This window comes from Monodelphis domestica, chromosome 4 (assembly GCF_027887165.1).
Source record: "Monodelphis domestica isolate mMonDom1 chromosome 4, mMonDom1.pri, whole genome shotgun sequence".
NCBI classification, from domain to species: Eukaryota; Metazoa; Chordata; class Mammalia; order Didelphimorphia; family Didelphidae; genus Monodelphis; species Monodelphis domestica.
Window position 1 is genome coordinate 286275001 of NC_077230.1, and position 6429 is coordinate 286281429.

General features: G+C 39.4%; 1 long non-coding RNA gene across 1 annotated transcript; it reads right to left on the reverse strand.

Annotated features, from left to right (window-relative positions):
* Nucleotides 1-1533: 1533 nt before the first annotated feature.
* LOC103102744 (uncharacterized) lies at nucleotides 1534-4867 on the reverse strand. Its single transcript, XR_008918257.1, has 2 exons — nucleotides 4349-4867; nucleotides 1534-3184 (listed from the first exon to the last, which is right to left on the reverse strand). It is a non-coding gene; the product is annotated as an uncharacterized LOC103102744 (long non-coding RNA).
* Between the last annotated feature and the right edge of the window lie 1562 nt (nucleotides 4868-6429).

Below are 6429 nucleotides of genomic sequence, written 5' to 3' on the forward strand. Positions count from 1 at the left end.
AGAGTTGGGGTAAAAAGGCCAGCCGTGGGAGAGGGGGGTATCACTATAACAGGGTGACCTAGGGGTGGCTGCATTATGCAGCAGGGCAAGATGCTGAAACACCAATAAGTAGGAGGCCAAGACATAGGTTCTACCAGGGAGTAAGTACTTTCCCTTTACCTGGAAACAGGGTTAATGCCCCATTTCTCCATGCTTTTTGCTTCCATGTCAATTAGGACCCTCTTCTGTGCTCTAGATTAGATTTTATTGCTCTGAATGTGTGATCACCAGTACAATCACTATTATTGTACATTTAGCACCTCACTGCAATATCTCCATTTAGTATCTGCTTCTCTGCCTGCTTTTAGCTCCAAGAAATAAGAGGGGTACACTTTGGTGTCCCATTCTGCCCCCCCCCATTTCCTGCCTCCTTTTGTGTGTTATCTCCCCCCTTTAAATTATAAGTTCCTTGAAGGCAGACACTGTCTTGTTTTTATTAATTGTATACCTCAGTGCTTAGCACAATTCCTGGCACATAGTAGGAGCTTAATAAATAGTCATTTGATTAGATTGGATATTATTCAATGAAGAGTCATAGTCTTTCCCCACATCTGAACTCAGCCTGAGGCTCTTAAAAACATAAAAGCCAGAATTTGTGGTAACTATATGCTTTAGCCCTGGCTATTTAGTGAAAGCATACCTTTTGAGCACTCCTTACCCAAGAACCCAGTTCTGAATGAGAAGCAGAAGGCAGGGAGCATGGGAGGTCTTACTTTCAAGGAGCTTCCATTTTAGCAAGACTGCCAGGGAGTTCCTGACCAGAAAGGAGCTCTGCTTGGCACTTTGGAACTGGCAAGATAAAGGCTTTCAGGACTGCCAGCCTGCTGCTGACTTCCTCCAAACAATGAAAAGGAGAGGACAATTAATAAAAACAAACTCCTTATAGAGAAATACCAGACAGAATCATTTGATTCCAGCAAATCTCCAGAGGTCTGGAAATAGTTTGGAATGAAAATGATTGTTTTGTGGTATTGTATGCACCACTAAAGGATGACAGGCAGCTTCCACTTCATAAATCTGAACCAAGCTGAGCATCAGAAAAACACGCTGGGAGGTGATGGAACCTTTGCTAGCCAAGATGGGCGATGGAGAGAACTCTGGGTGAAAGAAGGATAAGACAGAAGATGCCAATTGGGGGGGGGGGGGTTGTTGTTGGCTTGGGGGGGGTTGGGTTTTTTGTGTTTTTGTGGTGTTTGTTTTTTTTTTTACATTCTGAAGCTCCTCTGATACAATGGGAAGAAGAGGAAAAGAATCGCTTTATTAGTCCTAATTGCCACTTGAATAACTTACCCATGTCTCTTCTATAACCCTTATTCTGTGGGAAGTTGTCAGTTCAACTCTTCAATGGGCAGGTTTGTTATCAGCAAGCGGTTTACAGCCCCTGGGCTGAGCATTAATTAAAAAGCCTTTGTGCAAAGCCTCATTCATTAGCACGCTATTTCTTTAATCACTGCCTCTTCAGCCACCAGGACAATCTATAAATCTCCTCAAATATGAAATAATGAACTGGAATGGTTCAATTTATTACAATGTAATAAGTCAAGATAATGTGGGGGTGGACAGGGCGGCACTGGAGCTATATCCATGCCCAGAGCCTTCCCACCTCATTACCAGGGGCAGCGAGGAATCACAACAGCAGACAGAATCCTGCTCCTGCTCAGGGAGGAATGTGCAAGGAAAACTTCTCCAACCTTTCTCATCCCAACAGTTTCTCATGAACTGACCTCAATGCCGCTTGTGAAGAATGGCAGAATGGCTCCAGGAAGCCCTATAGGAGGAGAGACCAGGTTTGCTTTACCCCTCACTGTGGATTCTAAACACAGAGCACCAAAGGAAAGTCAACTCTTCCCTACGGGGTCACTCACTCCCTGGATGGTATTGGAGGTTCTCCAAGCCAGAATCCTCACTCCCCTTTCCTGCAATTCAGTGAGTCTGATGTCCAAAGGCTCAGCCAGTCATAGATCCTGTGATTTAAAGTTGGGGAAGAATCTTAGAGGCAACTTAGAGATCATTAACTCTTTTTTAGGTTCTTGTTTATTTATCTTTCAGTCCAGTCCCACTCTTTGTGACCCCATTTGAGGTTCTATTGGAGTTGTTTGTCTTTTCCTTCTCCAGATAATTTTACAAATGGGGAAACTGAAGTAAATAAGGATAAGCAACTTAACCATGGTCATGCAACTAGTAAGTGTCTGAGGCTAGATTTGAACACAAGATGAATGTTCCTGACTCCAAGTTCAGTGTTTTATCCACTCCATCACCTAGCTGGTGTGTGTGTGTGTGTGTGTGTGTGTGTGTGTGTGTGTGTGTGTGTGTGTGTGTGTGATGGACTCCCTTTGATAGTCTGGTGACCTGTTCTCAGAATAATGCTTTTTAAATTCATAGAATTTAATGTTTAAGATTACAAAGTGAATGATATTGAAATACACTTTTAAAAAACTTCATAGGTGGACTCCTTCCCTGAGTTAAGCATCTGTACTTTTACAGATGGGGAAACTGAGGCCCAGAATAGTTGGTTAAGGCATTTGTCTAAGGTCACGTAGGTAACCAATGACCAAGTTGAGTTTGACTCACAGTGTTGGTGCGTGTTCTTGGAGTTTACAGAGAATAAAAAGTGGCTGGGAAAAAAATTCATTTCTGTATTCCTTAGAGACTTCTTATGTCCTGAATTCAGGATCTTCCCTCAAACCTGCCCCTTCTTCTACCATGTCTATGTTTCTCCCAGGAATTCAGGTCATAAGACTCCTGAAAACAATGAGAACCTCAGGACCTCGGCTCTCCAACCCTGATAGAGGCATTATTCTTGGGAGGTTGGAATTCACAGGCTAGCTCTTCCTGGAAGTCAAGCCTACAAGCCATGAGGCACCTGGTTTTATAATTCCATCCACACACCAACCAAAGCCCTGACACTGGGGCAATGGTTAGCCCTGTTTTAGAGAAGAAACAGTTGAATCACCATCAGCCATTCAGATGAAGACACTTGCTCTCTCCATTGCTGGGCATTTTTTCACCTCTATTCCTCAGGCATATCTTGCTGCTGACAGACATTGAGTTCCAGTACAGTGGCTCCTCTGACATCTTCTGAAAGGGATTGCTGCTGCTCTGAGGCTTCAAGACCAGGTGTTGCCTGGCCTGGCCTATGTAGGCCCTAAGGAGGAGAGGAAAAGAGATAAGCAGAGGGAACAACAGCAGCCTTGTCACAGCATTTGGCACAATTCTGAATTTCTCCTCTTGGTAGCAGGAAAGACTGATCTGGCCACAGGGAGAAGCTGCATTTAAAAGGAAGCTGCTGCATAATCATAGAATCACACAGGACAGTCCACTACAAGTGGTTTCCTTGATGTCTTTTTACCCTAGAGATGCCATGCAGAGCTTCCCAGGGGATATGATGCTTGGAGGAATTAACCAAGCCAAGAAACCTGGATATGCTGGATTCAAAGTCATCAAAACTCAAACATGCATACTGCTGCGGACTATTTTCAATCTAAATGGGTCTAGAGGCAAGTTTCATCCCAAGCTGGAAAACAGAAATTGCTAAATATCAACTAATTGTGCTATTCATTAGTCAGTCAATAAATATTTATTAAGTACCTTCTATATAACTGACATTGGACTAAACACTGAAGATACAAGACAAAAATGAAATGATCGTGGATTCAGAGAGCTTAAAAATCTGACCAGGGAAACAACATGTACATATATAGACACATACAAAATGAATATGAGACTGATTGCACATGTAAAATCCATATCAGATTGCTTTTCATCTTGGTAAGGGGTTTAGGGAGGGAAAAAGAAAGGTAGGAAATTTGAAACTCAAATTTTCTTAAAAACCAAATGTTTAAAATTATTTTTACATGTAATTGGAGGAAAAACATTTTAAATGGATACAAGGTTGTTGGGGTGGGGAAAACATTAGCAGTAGAGGGGATAGAAACGGGTTCAAGTATAAGAAAAATAATAAATAAACATTAAGTTTCTACTATATGCAAAGGATGTCCCTAGGGCTGAGGATACAGACTTATATTAAACGACTTCTGATTTCAAGGCACTTACATTCTATTGGGAGAAACAACATAAATAGAAACTTACGTGGCTCCCTATTACCATTAGAATAAAGTAAAAACTGCCCTTTGACAGTTAAAGTAAAGACTTTCATGTTCTGGGATAATTACACGTCATTTGTCATCATCTGCTACACTCTAAGGTAGTTTATTTGCTCTTTCCTTTAGTCAACAACGTATCTCCAACGTCCATGCTTTTGTACAAAACTGTCCCTCACACCTGAAATGTTCTCCATTCTCATCTCTACCTCTTAGAAGTCCTGTTCCTCTTCAAGGCTCAGTTTCTGATGTCTTCTTTCATCAAAAGGTCTTTCCTGCATTGAGGATGAGAATGAGGATTGCTTTAGTGACCATGAAGTCAGCTGAAATAGACTCTGTAGAGAACCAAGAACTTGATCAGACATTGAAGACACCAAAGTCTTCCTTTGCATCTCTCACCATCACCATTCATCCTGACTTTTGTCTTGCCACTGAGTTTTCATGACTCTGGAAGAGAGCATAAGGCTGACATATGTAACTTTGACTCACTTAAATCTAATTCATGTACAAATCAAGACATCTTGTGATACCATTGGTTCTCTTCCATAAACAAAGGACAAACAACAAGTACTGTCCACCAAAATACTTTGTTGTTTGGTTTGATATACATCCTATATTCACTTATCCATGAACATTTTGTATCTGCCTAGTAGAATATTAGTTCTTTGAAGACAAGGACTGTTCTTTTTTATGCATTTGTATTTTTGAGTACCTACCATGGTTCCTGGCATATAGCATTCAATTAATAAAAGCTTTTTACATTTTATTCATTTATTCATATATTTATTAAAATGATTTATTAATTAGTTTAAATAAGTTCAAAGTAATTTCAAAGGGGAGCACTTAAAACAGGAAAAATCAGTAGAGTTCTTGTATAGAAGTGATGTATTAGCTGAGCTTTGAAGGAATCTAGAAATTCCAACCAGCTAAAGTGATAGAGAGCATGCCAGACATGGGAGGCAGATGCACAAAGGCAGGAAAGAGTTAAATGAAATATTGTTTACAAGTAATATGAAGTAGGCTATTTGATATTGGAACATCTGAACTTGAAGTGACTCTAGGAAGTTTCAAATGAGATAAAGAAACTGTAAAAACAGAACCCTTCATGTTGTCACACAGACATTCCCTTTAGTATGAGAAGTGTTAAGGAGAAAAAAATATATATGCATATACATACAAATGTGTGTGTGTGTGCGTGTGTGTGTGAATTTTAGCAAATTCTATCAGTTCCATGAATGAAGATAGACATCCAGTTCTTTTAGATGCTGGTTAATTCACTTCACGAGGGAAAATTTCTACATCCATAAAATGATGAATTCGGATCTAGATAATATCTAAAGTTGTATGTGCCCCTAGTATTCAGATAAATCTTCAAAATAAGAAATGGACTATCATCATTCTAGCAAACAGGTTTTGTTTTTGTTTTTTTTTTTCCTCCCCAGAAGTTCTATCATCCCAGGACAAAACACAGTTTCTAGGTTGGTACAATTAAGGATATGGAGAAATAATTTTGGTTATAGCCAAATGGAATCTAATATACATCATAGAAAGGCGCAGTTTTCATGATAATGATAACAATAGTATACTATCACATTGTGACACTCCTTATAATATCTAGTTTTCTTCATTTTTTAATGATATGCTGTTATGAAAGAAATAATACTTGGCAAGGTTAAAGAGAGATTGTACTGATAGATATTAAAGGTGTAAGGGAGAACCAAAGGGATGAAAGAGACCTGAAGAGATTAGAATAAAAAAGAGAGATAGTTATAATGGAGAGAAAAGTAGGATCAAAGAAGCAATAAGGCTACCACTAAGATGAATAAATGAATGGATGAATGAATATTAAGCATTCTGCTAAGTGCCTGGAAATACAAATGGAAGAGTCCAAACACTCCCTGCTCTCAAGAAGCTCATAATCTACTGGGGGAGACAACACTTATGGAAGGTTTCAGCTATAAGTCAGATGAAAAGGTCTCATCGTCCTTTGGCAGAACAAATGTTAGTGCTTTGGATGAAGTGGATGGGATGATAGTTATAGACAACTGAGAAAAAGTAGAGCTACTCTACTTTAATTTGCTTTAATTTACTCTGCTAAGGAAAATGATTTCAGGACTGAAAAAGGAAATGACAAAATGGTTAGTGGGAACTTTCTATTCAATATATTGGGCTGTATTTTCTAATGCAGAAAAGTATATGTGCATGACCTTTCTCATCATCTAATCTAATGTGAGGAATATTATTGTAGGAGAGCCATGTACTTTCTCACTGTGAGTGGGAGGAATATAAT